Source organism: Brienomyrus brachyistius, unplaced genomic scaffold, assembly GCF_023856365.1.
Source record: "Brienomyrus brachyistius isolate T26 unplaced genomic scaffold, BBRACH_0.4 scaffold1383, whole genome shotgun sequence".
Taxonomy (NCBI): Eukaryota; Metazoa; Chordata; class Actinopteri; order Osteoglossiformes; family Mormyridae; genus Brienomyrus; species Brienomyrus brachyistius.
The window spans coordinates 1-14,275 of NW_026043657.1; the positions used below are offsets into that span (position 1 = coordinate 1).

Genomic DNA, 14,275 nt, shown 5'->3' on the forward strand with positions numbered 1-14,275 from the left:
AGATCTACTATGCACTCCCGTATAGGAACTGTGGCAACTTTGGTGACAAACCAACGTAGGACTTACTGACTTTACTTATTTACTGAAACATATATTCGATTATAATCATAACCGTATCCATGACCCTAACCTTAACCCTAAACCGTATCCCGGTCCTAAACTTAAAAAAGGCCAACCCTAATATTTATCTAACCTTAAGGCCCTAAACTTAAACACCCTAACCCTAAGGGTAATCTAACCCTAGGAGTAATTAAATTTAACATAAATTCAAAATACATTAATGGAGGGTAAAATAACCCCCAAAAGTAATGTGATTGCACACTGTGATACGCTCATTTCTCTCAATCCTCAGCAGAGGAAGGACGTGGGACACAATGATCATGAAATTAACTTTATTTAGAACATAAATAAATACGGTCCGTATGGGCATAGATTGACCCTGCGGAGGTCTTGGGCACTGGGAGGTGCCTCTGGGAGATACCGAGTGTGACATCGATACCACAGGGGGGCACCATCAGCCAAAAAAGGGCGGATAGCCAGATCTGTTGCGAGTGCCACTTATTCCTGAGGCCACCGTTGGTTTGTGGGTACCACGCTTCAAGCCATATGTTCAACTTAAGGGCAAATACCTACCTGCCGGTGTCGTCGCTGCTCTGTGTTCCTCCAGGTGGGCTGCCTGGAGTTATTCTGGGTCCTTCAGGATGTAGGATCTGGGTTTCTTCCCCTTACTCAAATCCTATCCAGCCAGTGCCATCTGGGCCTATCAGCATCCACCTTCTTCGTACCACTGTCAATCCAAAAGCCTATCATTTACAATTTTTTGCATGTTCCCTGATAAGGGTGTGGCAGCCCGAAATACGTGTAGGAACATGATCTCAGTATCCTAAAACTTGGAACAGGTCATGGTATCCAAACTTAAATTAAAGTAAATGAAGGCCTATTCGGCCTAAACTCCATCCAGGCCCTAAACTTAAAAATTTAACCCTAAGGCCAATTTATTTTAGGGCCTTAAACCTAAATACACCCCTGATTTTAACCCTAAGGGTAATCTAACCCTGGGTGTTTGCAAATTCAATGAATTTTAATTAAATTGATGGAGAGTAAAATAATTCTCGACTGTGTATACCTTTGATAGCTAAATTGCCAAAATATTAAATAATTCTCGACTGTGTATGCCTTTGCAATTGGCTGTTTCCATTTCCTCATGTTCATGTCACACACACACTAAAATAATACAGTTTGCAGAGTTACTTATATACCATATTATTACAGGACTAGAAAAGATGAATCCCTTAACTGTCAGGGTATTTGAGACCACCAAAGTTCTGCACTGATTTCTCGACATGTGCACCACAAGTGGAAGAAGCTGTGGCACAGCTGATGTCATATTTTAAAAAAATCAACAACGTCCTGATAGAGCAGAACATACCATGGGAAAATTGTGTTGGCCTGTCAGTTGACAATGCCCCAGTTAATATTGGTGCCAACAGTTCAATTGCAGCAAAAATGCTTCAGGAAAATCCCAGCATTCATGGATGCCCCTGCCATATAATCCATAGCACTGCCAAACACACAGAGCAGAGGCTTTTGGAAGTAAGTTTCAACATGTTTGCTTTCCATTAAATATCTGTTAAGCTATAGGTGAAGTAAATAATATGCTGTAAAATGACATAAATTCTTTGTGCTCATGTCATGTTCTGCAGATATCTGGATTTGACACTGAGGACCTTGTGGTTAACGCTAGATACTGGTAAAAGGGCAGCACGAACCGTAAAGGTTACTTGAAAGGTTTGCAATTCAATTAGCTCCAGTGTTATATATCAAAAGTGAGGAAAAATAGGGCTAACTTTGTTTGTTTTTCTTACTTATTTTACTAGAATTTTGTGATCTTGGGAACATGGGAACACTACTGTACATTTCTGTGAGGTGGCTGAGTTTGGACATCTGCATCAACTGCATTCTGCAGCAGTATGGCCCTCTCACCAGCTACTTCAAATCTTTAAGTAAATGGCACATCATATTGACTCTAGTTCAGGACAGTTATATCAGACACCCAATAATAATAACAACCTGTCTATCTGCAGATGAGAAACAACCAAGGTTCGAAGGCTGGCGAAGGCATTTTCCGATCCCCTGACGGACGTCTACCTCCTGTTCCTTCAGGCCACATTGCCAGTGTTGTCTAAACTGAACCTCCTTCTCCAGAGAGAAAAGGCATCTATATTCCAGTGGCATGAAGAGGTGAACGGGAGGGAACAAGGACATGTAGGGAGGCTCTGTGTGTACCAAAATTAACCTATTGACGCAGACTGTGGTGGCAGCTGCTAGACATAGCAGCTGCTAGGATAATGTACTGAATAACATGGTGTACCAGATTAGGCAAAATTGCCAGAAATTGGAAAAGTACGGACAGGGGCGGGGGGCTGCTTGTAGAAGGGTATAAGATACACATGAATAGTAAGGAAGTTGAACTCTGTTGGGATACGGTGTATCACAGACTTCCCAGATCGATCTGTTGGAATAAATGGAATAAAAGGTTATTGGAATAAATGGTTATTGGATTATCTCATCCACGCCTCCAGGTGATCTCTTCTCATCTACGGACCCGGTGGAGTTGGTGTACTCCAACATGGGCTGTTTGGCTATGTTGGTGTCTCCTTTCTAAAGTGCAACACCCCTGTGAAATATAGGTTGTGTTACTTTGTCAAAGACAATTAAGCCATCTAAAGCTATCTAATTTCAAAACATCTGAGATATGCTCAACAGGCCCCTTGAGGCTGGAGAGGTCACATCACTGAAGGTTCAACAATTCCAGCAGGTAACACTGGCCTTTCTGGTCAGAGTTGTGGAGTATGCCATGGATAATCTTCCGTTGAAAGATGCTCTCCTGAACCACGCAAGATTTGTTGATGTGCAGCTGAGGGATGAGTGTGGGGCTGAAGATGCCCTATACTTTGTATACTTCATATACTATTTTTAATGGTCATGATCACAAAACAAATCTGTCTCTCACTGTATTTTAATCAGCCTTGTATACATTGTGCTCTTTTTAAGATTTCAGGAAATCCTTCTTTTTCATGACCCAAATGAACAAGACCAAGTAAGTGAGGAGTTCATGGAGTACCAACTGATGGGCATAGCCATGCCCCAGGACCCAACATACTTTGATATTGAGGAGTTTTGGGGAAGGATGACCTCAATAAAGAACAAGGTAAGAAAAATTTTGCAGAATATTTCCTGAAAATGGCGGGGCTTGAGCCGAACTACTTTAAATGGGAGCCTACACCAAAAATGATGAGACCAAAAAGGCAACAAATACCTACAATAAAAAACACCAGTCATAATCTCTCTCTCGCTCTCTCTCACACACACATTGTCAGAGAGAGAGAAACTGAATAATTACTTTGAATTTGATGAAATTGTCAGTGCCATGTATCAAATCATTTCATCCACACACATACACACATATTGAATAAATACACTGCTCAAAAAATTTAAGGAACACTTTTTAATCAGAGTATAGCATCAAGTTTATTAAACTTCTGGGATATTGATCTGGTCAGTTAAGTAGCAGAGGTAGTTGTTAATCAGTTTCAGCTGCTTTGGTGTTAATGAAATTATCAACAGGTGAACTAGAGGGGCAACAATGAGATGACCCCCAAAACAGGAATGGTTTAACAGGTGGAGGCCACTGGCATTTTTCCCTCCTCATCTTTTCTGACGGTTTTTTCACTAGTTTTGCATTTGGTGACGGTCAGTGTCACCAATGGTAGCATGAGGCGATGCCTGGACCCTACAGAGGTTGCACAGGTGGTCCTACTCCTCCAGGATGGCGCATCAATACGTGCCATTGCCAGAAGGTTTGCTGTGTCTCCCAACACAGTCTCAAGGGTATGAAGGAGATTCCAGTAGACAGGCAGATACTCAAGGAGAGCTGGATAGGGCCGTAGAAGGTCCTTAACCCATCAGCAGGACCGGTATCTGCTCCTTTGTGCAAGGAGGAACAGGATGAACACTGCTGGAGCCCTAGAAAATGAACTCCAGCAGACCACTGGTGTGAGTGTTCCTGATTGTTTGGTCAGAGACAGACTTCATGGGGGTGGCTTGAGGACCCAACGTCCTCTAGTGGGCCCTGTGCTTACTGCCCAGCACCATGAAGCTCGATTGGCATTTGCCATAGAATACCAGAATTTGCATGTCTGCCACTGGCACCCTGTGCTTTTCACAGATGAGTGCAGGTTCACTCTGAGCACGTGTGACAGACATGAAAGGGTCTGGAGAAGCCATGGAGAAGGGTTCTGCTGCCTGCAGCATTGTTCAGCCTGACTGGTTTGGTGGTGGGTCAGTGATGGTCTGGGGAGGCATATCCATGGAGGGACGCACAGACCTCTACAGGCTAGACAACGGCACCTTGACTGCCATTAGATATCAGGATGAAATTCTTGAACCCACTGTCAGAGCCTATGCTGGTGCAGTGGGTCCTGGGTTCCTCCTGGTACACAACAATGCCCGGCCTCATGTGGCAAGAGCATGTAGGCAGTTCCTGGAGGATGAAGGAATTGATACCATTGACTGCCCCCCACGCTCGCCTGAGCTAAATCCAACAGAACACCTCTGGGACATTTTGTTTCGTCCATCCGATGCCACCAGGTTGCACCTCAGACTGTCCAGAAGCTCAGTGATACCCCGGTCCAGATCTGAGAGGAGATCCCCCAAGACACCATCCGTGGTTTCATTTGGACCATGCCCCGACATTGTCAGGCATGCATACAACCACGTGGGGGCCATACAAACTACTGAGTGTGTGTGTGTGTATATATATAAGTAAAAATCACTATGCCAAACTTCTGCCACAACAAATGTAAAACGGGTTACATGTAAAAACCAGACTGAGAAACAAAGTTAAGACAATCTCACCTTACGCAGTCTAATGTACAATTTCTGGGATTTCGAATCTCCATTTCTCCAACTGGGCCTGGCCTAACACCCTGACAGCAGAGACACTTTCAACATGGCATAACAATAGCTATAATGTGTACAGTTGACATGTTCAATGACTTACTAGTGTCATACTTGGTTTATGCCAGATCTGCTCAGTGTCTGTGCAGCTGTGCACCAGGGGCACAGCAGGAATGTTTAGCTGCGAATAATGGGCAGTCTGATGAAGTGCAACCAAATGATTGCATGAGGCACGGCCCGCTACACAGGGACAATGGGTGCTCACCAAAACAACAGGTTTTGAGTGATTTAACACCATATACGGAGAAAAAAGCTTGGATGAGATATTGCTTGACAGCTAATGCATAAATAAGAACAATTATGCTGAATTCTATATGAGGCTACACTCAAAAAAATTAAACATGACATTTGTTGGTCCAAAGAATGTAATTATGTTTAAATTAATTAATTTTCGTTTGTGCATTAAAATTAAAAGAGTTGTGTTGACAGAATTAAAAGAAGTAATTTTTCAAATTTACACAGCTCAGATAATTAAAAGGAATGAAACGGAGTTGTGTTGCTTCTGCAGTACCGCATATTGATCAGTAGGTGGAGTAAAATCTACACATACGCAGTTGGAAAACACCACAAGAAACGAATCACAACGGTACTCTTCGGCTCGTTTAAATCTGCGCCATTTTATGAGAATCGAAGACGCAAAACAACAAGGCGTTTTCCTCTATGTAAACAGAGGTGAGATTTTCACTTTTATGCATTTATATTGATGCTGTGACAACATCTGAATCATTACTCACTTGTAATACCTTGTGTATAGTATTGTCACAAAGTCTTCTTTCATATTATAGTTACATTTTTGTTTTATGCATTTATGTGAAATTTTATACTTGTTGAACTTTTATATATATATTACATCACCCAAAATAAAGTTGTTAATGATATTAAATTGCTAGTAAAGAATGGTTTCTCCATTTTATCCGATTGTTTTGTTCTTGTACAGGAGTTTTATCTAGTTTTAATCTTAAAAGATGGTGTTGGCACATTGTTATTTAATATCTCGTTTTATTATTCAAGCCTGATAAACCCCCCCAAAAAACACATGGTAATAAACATATTTTACATTTAATTAAGATGACATCTAGCTATTTAATGTAAGCTTGTTTGTTTGGTCAGCTAACACATTTTTAATTTAGTAGTTTGCAGTTTTTCATATTTTGTTGTTATTGTCTGGTGACTCACATACTTTTGAAACCTGCAAGCCTGTAGAGTCCTGTATGTGGCTGTGCAGAGATTGTGGATTGTCTCAGGCCTCCAGATCAAAGCTTTTAAAGCACTTCAGGTTGGTACATGGACATTATGGCCGCAAACACAAATATCCATGTGCATATTCTAACTGTCCATGCACTTTTAAAACCTGGAATGCACTGGTCCCACTTACCCAGATCACATGGCAGTGAGCAGCTACCTCAAAATCAAAATTCTAGTCAAACTACAGTCATAAATTGTCATGTTTGTGCTGTTACTGACATTCCTTCAGTAAATGATTATTTTCTCCATATAAATAACCACTTGCGCAGTCATGAGACAGTTAGTTGTATGTTTAAGGACTGCTCATTTAAAACAAACGTGTATGGTACATTCAGATCACATAAGAGCCAAAAGCATTGTCAGTTTTCAGTAAAAGATTTTAAGGAAGAAATGGTGAAAACACAAGAGGTTAGAGAAACAGCTAATGACCCTCCTTCAAATGAAGAAACTGAAACACCTGTGTTAGAAGATGATTCCTCTTCTACTGATACAGAAGAGGTTTCAGAGAACCTGCCAAAGTTGGTAGAGCTTAAATTTGCTTGCTGTTAAAGCTGGAAAATCACTACAATGTTCCAGGCTCAGCTGTAGATGAGTTGTGTGGGGACTTGCATTATTTACTGAGTGATGCTTCTCTCCCTTTGTCTCACAGAATCATTGTAGACACCATACAAAGGCACAGAATTGACAATGATGCAGTACTAGTCAGACCTGGTTGCATTTTTAAGTAAAGCAAACCCTTTACTCTCTGCTATAAAGCATGGTGGTCCACTAGCTTCTGCATTTAAGCGCAAACAATATTACAGGGAAAATTTTAAAATTGTAGACCCTGTAGAGTATGTTCTTGAAGACAAGGGAAACAGAACTTTTCAGTATGTTCCAGTACTGGAGTCTTTACAGAATCTGCTGTGCCAGAATGACTTGCTTGACAAAATGTTTGAAAGTCAATTCTCAACAGTTAAGAGATGCTCAAGAGTATAGGTCCATTCAGGATGGTTTGCATTTTAAAGCAAATGATTTCTTCTCAGAGGAGCTGAGGATTTCTGTGTGCTTATACGCTGATGACTTTGAAATCTGAAACCCTCTTGGGACATCAAAGAAAAAGCACAAATTATGTGCAGTGTACTGGATTTTGGGTAATGTACCATCAGTGTTTCAGTCAACATTGTCTTCAATTTTTCTAGCAGTTTTATGCAAAACAGAAGACGGGAAGACATACGGATTTGAAAAAATCTTGCAACCTCTTTTGCAGGATCTCCAAACTTTGGAACAGCAAGGTGTGTATGTCCCACAACTTGGAACATTCCTTAAAGGAACAGTACAATGTGTTGTGGCTAATAATCTTGCCGCACATTCCAAGGCTGGATTCGTTGAGAACTTTTCAGGCGAGTACTGTTGTCGATTTTGTACAGCTTCTCGTGCAAATTCTCAGACCACTGAAGTGAAGGGAGGTGAATTCAAACTTCGGACTGCAGAAGAGCACCAAGGACACGTGAAACTTGCTACAGAGAAAGAGGTAAATGTCATGAATCTCAATATAAATGCAGTTTATGTGTTTTCAGTGAAAACCTTAGCCTGTTGTAACATTAAAGTAGCTATCCTCCTGATTTGGCTCATGATCTTTTTGAAGGCATAGTACCAGTTGAGCTAGCAGAGTGCTTTACTGTACTTATTTCAAAGAAGATTTTGTCTCTTGATGGGCTCAATGAACTTATCCATAATTTTCCATACAAGTGGGATGATAAAACAATTTGACCTCAGTTGGTGCTACAGACATTTGCAAGCAAAAGATCAGTTGGTGGCAATGCACATGAAAATTGGTGTCTTTTAAGATTACTGCCATTAATTATTGGGCATTTGGTACCTGCAGATGAACCTGTGTGGCTTTTGATTTTAGACCTGAAAGATATTGTCGAACTGGTTGTTTCTTCAGCTCATACAGATGAGACCATTGCATTTTTGGAATGCAAGATCTCTGAACACCGTCAGAAATATCAGGAGCTGTTCCCTCTTAAACAACTGCTTCCAAAGCATCACTTCCTGGAACACTATCCAGAAATGAATCGCTGCTTTGGTCCTTTAATTTTTCTTTGGACATTGCGTTTTGAAGCAAAACATAGCTACTTTAAAAAAGTAGTTAGGCACACAAATCGCTTCAAGAACATTACCCTAACTTTGGCAAGTAAACACCAATTGATGCTTGGATATAACCACCACATACCCAGCCCTGAAAAAAATACCTTACAGGTCACACGTATCTCTGCTATTACTGTTGAGGTCATGAAAGAGAATGTCGTACATTGCCTTAATTCTAGGTATCCTGGTATGACCACTGTCAGTGTTGCACAAAATGTCTCTTGTGATGGCATTATGTATCGAAATGGCATGATAATTGCCCACGGATCTCTTTGTGGCCTTCCAGAATTTGCAGAAATTTCTCAGATTTGTATAATTGAAGACAAAACTGGCTTTCATTGCCAAAAAAATGTGTGCATGGTATCAAGAACACTTCAGGGCCTTTGAACTGGTACCAACTCAATAAATTTGCTTAACTCCATATTCTGACTTGAAAGACTCATACCCTCTGGTTGACTATATGGTTGCAGGAGTCAGAATGATTACTCTAAAAAGACACATACTTTTAGATGAGGAGTAACAACCACCACTGAAGTCCTGTGTGACATTGTGGTGTATTAATCTGTTTCAGCACTATTGTCATACCTGGTACTCTATGTAATACTCCTTTTGCACTATTAAACAAAACACAAATGAAAATTTATTAAATGAAATTAGTAAATTAGTAAAACTTTGTACAAAGATATCACTGATTATCACTGCAAAAGAATGATCTTATGCATAACCTATACTCTGAAAGGGGTAGTTAACCCAAAATGAAAATTTCTTCCACAGGACATCCAAGATGTAGGTGACTTTTTTTCTTCAATAGAACATTAAAGAATATTTTTAGCTGAATCCTTGGTCCTTGGTGATTCATGTAATGGCAGCGAATGGTGATAAGTTTTTTTTTTTTCTTTTTAGATTAAAAATAAATATACAAACGAGTACAAATCAATAGCCATGGCTCCTGATGACACACTGAGGTCCTGTGAAGTGAAAAGATTGATCCGTGTAAAGAAATTGAACATTATATACAATATTATTCGCTTTAATCCACAGCCTGGTCAGTGGTTACAGGTATTCAGCTTTCTTTAAAATGTTTTCTTTTGTGTTTAATAGAAGAAAGAAACTCATAAATGTTTGGAACCACTTAAGGGTGAGCATATTTTCATTTTTGGGTGAACTATCCCTTTAATGGTTGACCTTACAAAAAAATTGTGTGGAAACTTGTTTCTGTCATACCCGGCTCGTACAATCCTCGTGTGTGCCACGCCCCCCTGATTATCCACGTGTGCTTCCCCGATCGTACTCAGCTGTGTCCACTTATTTTCGCCCAGTCCTGTCTATTTCAGTCCTAGTCTCGCCTGAGTTCATGGTCCGTCATTGATGTTTGTCGATGTTCGAGCTTTTGTCCCGTACAGCCCAGCCCGTTCTTAATAAATCCCCAGCTTGCCCATACTCTGTCTGCCAGCCTGCTTTGTTGTCCGCTTAACCAGCGCAATCGCAACCCGCATCGTAACAATTGCCTTAAGCCACTTTAGTTTCACCTTCAGTAAAAACTTAACAGCCCTAGTTGAATTAACATATAACCACATAGAATCGTAGGTTCTATGTTACTTCAACAAAGGCTATTCAGTTTTACCTTGTGTAAAAACTTGAATGGTTTAAGGCAATGAGTTTCCATGCAGTTTTCTAGTAGTCAAGTATTGGGTTAAGAGTGTAGGTTTTAACGCATAAGATCATATTACACAGTTATAGTCTTATCTTTGTATGAAGTTTCAAAAATCAAATATCATTTAATATTTTTCATTTGTTTTGTTTATGGTAATTACTTAAAATTGGTCTGCTGACATTCTACTAATATTCATCCCCTTCTCTCTTCCAGACAAGTTTGACACAATGGCAACCTCAGCCAAACTCAGCCAAGTAATCTTAGGAGAAAATAACTATGAAAGGTTAAATCTCCCAGCTGGTATAGCAGACTCATTGAATGACCTTAAAAAAGAAATCCAAACACAACTTGGTGTGTTAGAAGATTTTCGATTTCAGCTCAAAGATCTGGATTTTAATGAATTTGTCAACCTCAGTTCAACTTCGGACTTACAAGACAGAGCTACACTCAAAATAATTTTTTTGCCGACATCTACAAGTACCTCTTCTTCATCTGTGCCAAAACAAAGTGAGACCTCTTCAGTATCTTCCTATGATACAGACATAATATCCTCACCATCATCTGTACTGTCGACAGAATCTGCATCCTCTGTCAGAAGGCAAGCTTGGCCCAATACTTTCCCAATACCACAGTTTAGTTTTGATGCAGAAATACAACTGCAAAAAGCTCAACTTGCTTATCAAACTGATGATACTGTCCTGAGTCCCAATTCCTAGCTAAAAGTCTGACATTTTGGATTCTTTAGTGTCAGAAATAATAAAGTTCAAGGCATACCCTTCAGCTGCAGATCTTGATGATGTAGCCGCTGCGTTGATACAGAAGCATCCACGTCTAAAAGAAAAGGGCTCTGTGAGTGGCTACTATGGCTGGAAAATTAGTTTAAAATATAAGATGGCAAACTACAGAACAAAATTGGGAAACAGGATGTTCTGAGCTGAACATCAATTCCCATAAGCGAAAAGGATCCACTGGAAGTCCTAACCAAGAAGAAACCGAGAAAAGCTGAGGTAAATTACTGTCCAGATTAGCCAATGGGTGAAACAAAAGAAACACTTGAAAATCAAAGGATTACACTATTATTGGAGGTGACTAAAAGAAACAACGAGCAGGTTATCAAGGGGCTGATGGACAGAACGTTTGCTCTACGGAGGCACGAGGTGGTAGAAGATTCACCTTTCATTGCGGAATTCAAGAACAGTTGGCCAGCACTCTTTACTGAGCGAGAGGTATATGTCTTTAATGTCATGTCAGCTTGCTTGGATGTTGTTATTCTAAACTATGATTTGAAATACTTTAGATGTAATTCAGGTTTGTTCATTTATCGTACATGTGTGTTATCTGTGAGTGCTGGTAAAGGAAGTGTATGATGATGTCCTGTCAAAAATCTACGAAGCACCCTGATTTGTCTCTCTCTTTTGTTTTGTTTGGAAATTGTACCAGGTATCTGCGGAATTCAGCAGGATTATAATTCCTTTGGTGTCCAAATTCATGGGTCAGCTTGATCATCTCTCCCCCCAGCTCCTCAAAAATTTCAAAAAGAAAGGAGGAGCAGCCACAAAGAAGATCAGACATCCTGTCAGTTTTGCATCAGGTATGTTCTCTAAATTCATCACCAATTCTCATAATTCATAATTGTCACGATCGCAGGCTGACGAAGCGGCAATCGTGCAGGTCGGCCGACAGGAACAGGCAGACAAGGCGAATTCAAGGCAAACACGGGGTTTATTTGGGAGATCCGGGACAGGGAACATAGGACGGCTACTGACATCAATGACGGACACCGCTAACAGGTAAGACCAGGACTTAAAACCAGACAAGACTAATCAAAGTAATCAGATACAGCGGGGTACAATCAGGGAAATACACGTGGGAAGGCAGGGGGCGTGGCACACACGAGGAGCGGACGAGCCGGGCATGACAATAATAGGCCAAACTAATATTTCATCCAAATATGATTTTGTTATTTTTAACTCATCCTTCATGTACTCTTTTATACAAAAATTATGGATTAAAAGTTAAAGGTGAATTGTCTTTCTTCGGCTCCAAATATGATTTTTTTTTTATTTTGAAGCATCAATGACTTTTTGCCTCTCATACTTTAACAGAGATGTTTTTGCAACTACAATTACAACAGCTCAGACGTTCAAGATAATTGTGTATCCTATGCAGTGCTTCTGATTTGGGACCATTGGTTGATGTACACACTTGACTTTCGTAAAATACAGCAGTGGGATAATTTGCATAATGCTACTTAAATTTAAGATGTACAGCAAAAATTACTAATTCTCATTTCATTTTGATTAGAGCATCATCATTGAAAAAAAGTATGAATGCATCCTGAAAGCCTTAGTGGTCTACCTAAATGAAGATCCTTCAAACCTTGTGAAGGAGTCCATGGTAAGCTATTTAAATTTTTCTTAAGAAACTTTTTTCTCTAAAACCAGTTCCTATTTTTACCCTTGATCTGTTAATTGTTTTTTTTTGTACTTGTCTTTTGTTACTTTTAGGACGCTGAACATGATGAAACCCAAATTTTGATGAGCAACACCACTCTCGGTGTCATGCCCGGCTCGTCGGCTCCTCGTGTGTGCCACGCCCCCTGATTATCCACGTGTGCTTCCCTGATCGTCTCCAGCTTTGTCCACTTACTTTGATTAGTCCTGTCCTGTTTTAAGTCCTGGTCTTACCTGTTTGCCCTGTCCGTCATTGATGTTTGTCAATGCCTGTGTTCCGTCCCGCTCTACCCGCTCCGTTTCCCCGATTAAAGACCCGTTTTCCCCGTATCCTGCTTGCCTGCCTGCTCCTTGCTCGCTCGCCTGCCCGACGATCGCCCGCTTTGTCCGCGATCGTGACACTCGGAATCTATGCCATCAAACATGAAGGGGCAGATGTTGCAGACCCATACGAAGATGTTGGTGTCATCATCGAAGGCATCCAAGTACTTAAAAACTTGGACAATGTAGCTAATGCATGTTCCATCATGGTTGGTCTAATTTATGCAGTAAACTTAGCTTACCCGCAGGATCTGAGATATAGTTTTGAATTGTTTCAAAAGATTTTTATGCAACTCGATGCCAACAAGCTGTCAAACAAAGTCCAGGTCTTAAAAAATAAACTCCTATCATAGGCACTGTAACTTGAAACAAGGGCTAAGAGGCAGGACCTATGTTTTGTCCATAATGTTGCACTGGCTGTTGCAGTAATTTTTTCAGTGCTAACCAGGTGATATCTTTAATAATCTTTACTTTTGCTTTACTGCAATGTTTAGTAAACCTGAAAAAAAAGCAGTAAAGTATAAAGTATATTTTTGTAAATCATTTAAAGACAGTATTTTTTTACTGGCAATATTATTTTTGTAACTTGTAATAAGTAAAGAAGTTTTATTTTGAAAAGTGAAGACATTACTTAGATTTTGTAAACATGTTCTTGTTTGAAAACATTGTAAAAACGTTATAGAGCTTTCAAATGTTAATATTCCTTCGAATAACAAGTGTTGTTAGCTGATTTTTTTTAATTGCAAGAAGGTGTACTTCATATTGTTAAAGGCTGTTAACTTTTTCCAAGTATAAAAAGCATTGTCAATCCTTTCATTTAAAGGCTACATGCTTTTATTTTACTTTATACTTGTATTATTCTTTTAATAGTATTAAAATTGTAACTTATTGTAATAAGTTAAAACTATTTTGAAAAGTATGACAGCATGTAGATTTTGAAAAACATTTTATTGTTGGGAAAAACAATAGAAAGTGTTTATTGTAAAACATTGTAAAAATGTTATTTAATAAACACAATGAAACTGACTTTTCTCATCTCTGAACATAATATAAATTATAAGTAATTGAACTTAACCAAATAGATTAAAACAAAATCATGAATGTTACGTTGATTGAACTAAACAAAATTACATTAACTTTATGTAATTGCCTTATGTTCACTGAAATAAATATTCTTTCTTAAAGGCAACTTACGTGAAACCTGTTGACAAAGTTAAGTAATGCCAACATATCATTTTTGAGTGTAACAGACAAAATATCAAAATATATTAATTCTTAGAAATATATGTTTTGCTTGGATAATACTACTTTTAAGCTGACAAGCATTTTATCAGCTTGCCTAATCATTGCCATAATAATGACCCTGCTCTCAAGTCGTGTGGCTTTTCACTTTTCCTCATTGATCTATGACAGTCTGCCCTCACGCTGACCTCTCGTCACCCTGTTTTTC

General features: G+C 39.5%; 2 long non-coding RNA genes across 4 annotated transcripts; both read left to right on the forward strand.

Annotated features, from left to right (window-relative positions):
- The first annotated feature begins 1,708 nt into the window (after positions 1 to 1,708).
- Positions 1,709 to 2,652, forward strand: LOC125730558 (uncharacterized). The gene is made up of 3 exons (XR_007390861.1): positions 1,709 to 1,788; positions 1,878 to 2,003; positions 2,085 to 2,652. It is a non-coding gene; the product is annotated as an uncharacterized LOC125730558 (long non-coding RNA).
- Positions 2,653 to 5,039: 2,387 nt separating this feature from the next.
- Positions 5,040 to 13,270, forward strand: LOC125730559 (uncharacterized). 3 transcript variants are annotated; one of them, XR_007390863.1, is made up of 9 exons: positions 5,040 to 5,691; positions 7,446 to 7,538; positions 7,674 to 7,777; positions 9,499 to 9,535; positions 10,265 to 11,277; positions 11,492 to 11,642; positions 11,723 to 11,841; positions 12,356 to 12,448; positions 12,559 to 13,270. It is a non-coding gene; the product is annotated as an uncharacterized LOC125730559 (long non-coding RNA). The 3 variants fall into 3 exon arrangements; XR_007390862.1 differs by lacking the exon at positions 9,499 to 9,535; XR_007390864.1 differs by lacking the exon at positions 9,499 to 9,535 and having other exon boundaries at positions 7,449 to 7,538.
- The last annotated feature ends 1,005 nt before the right edge of the window (positions 13,271 to 14,275 follow it).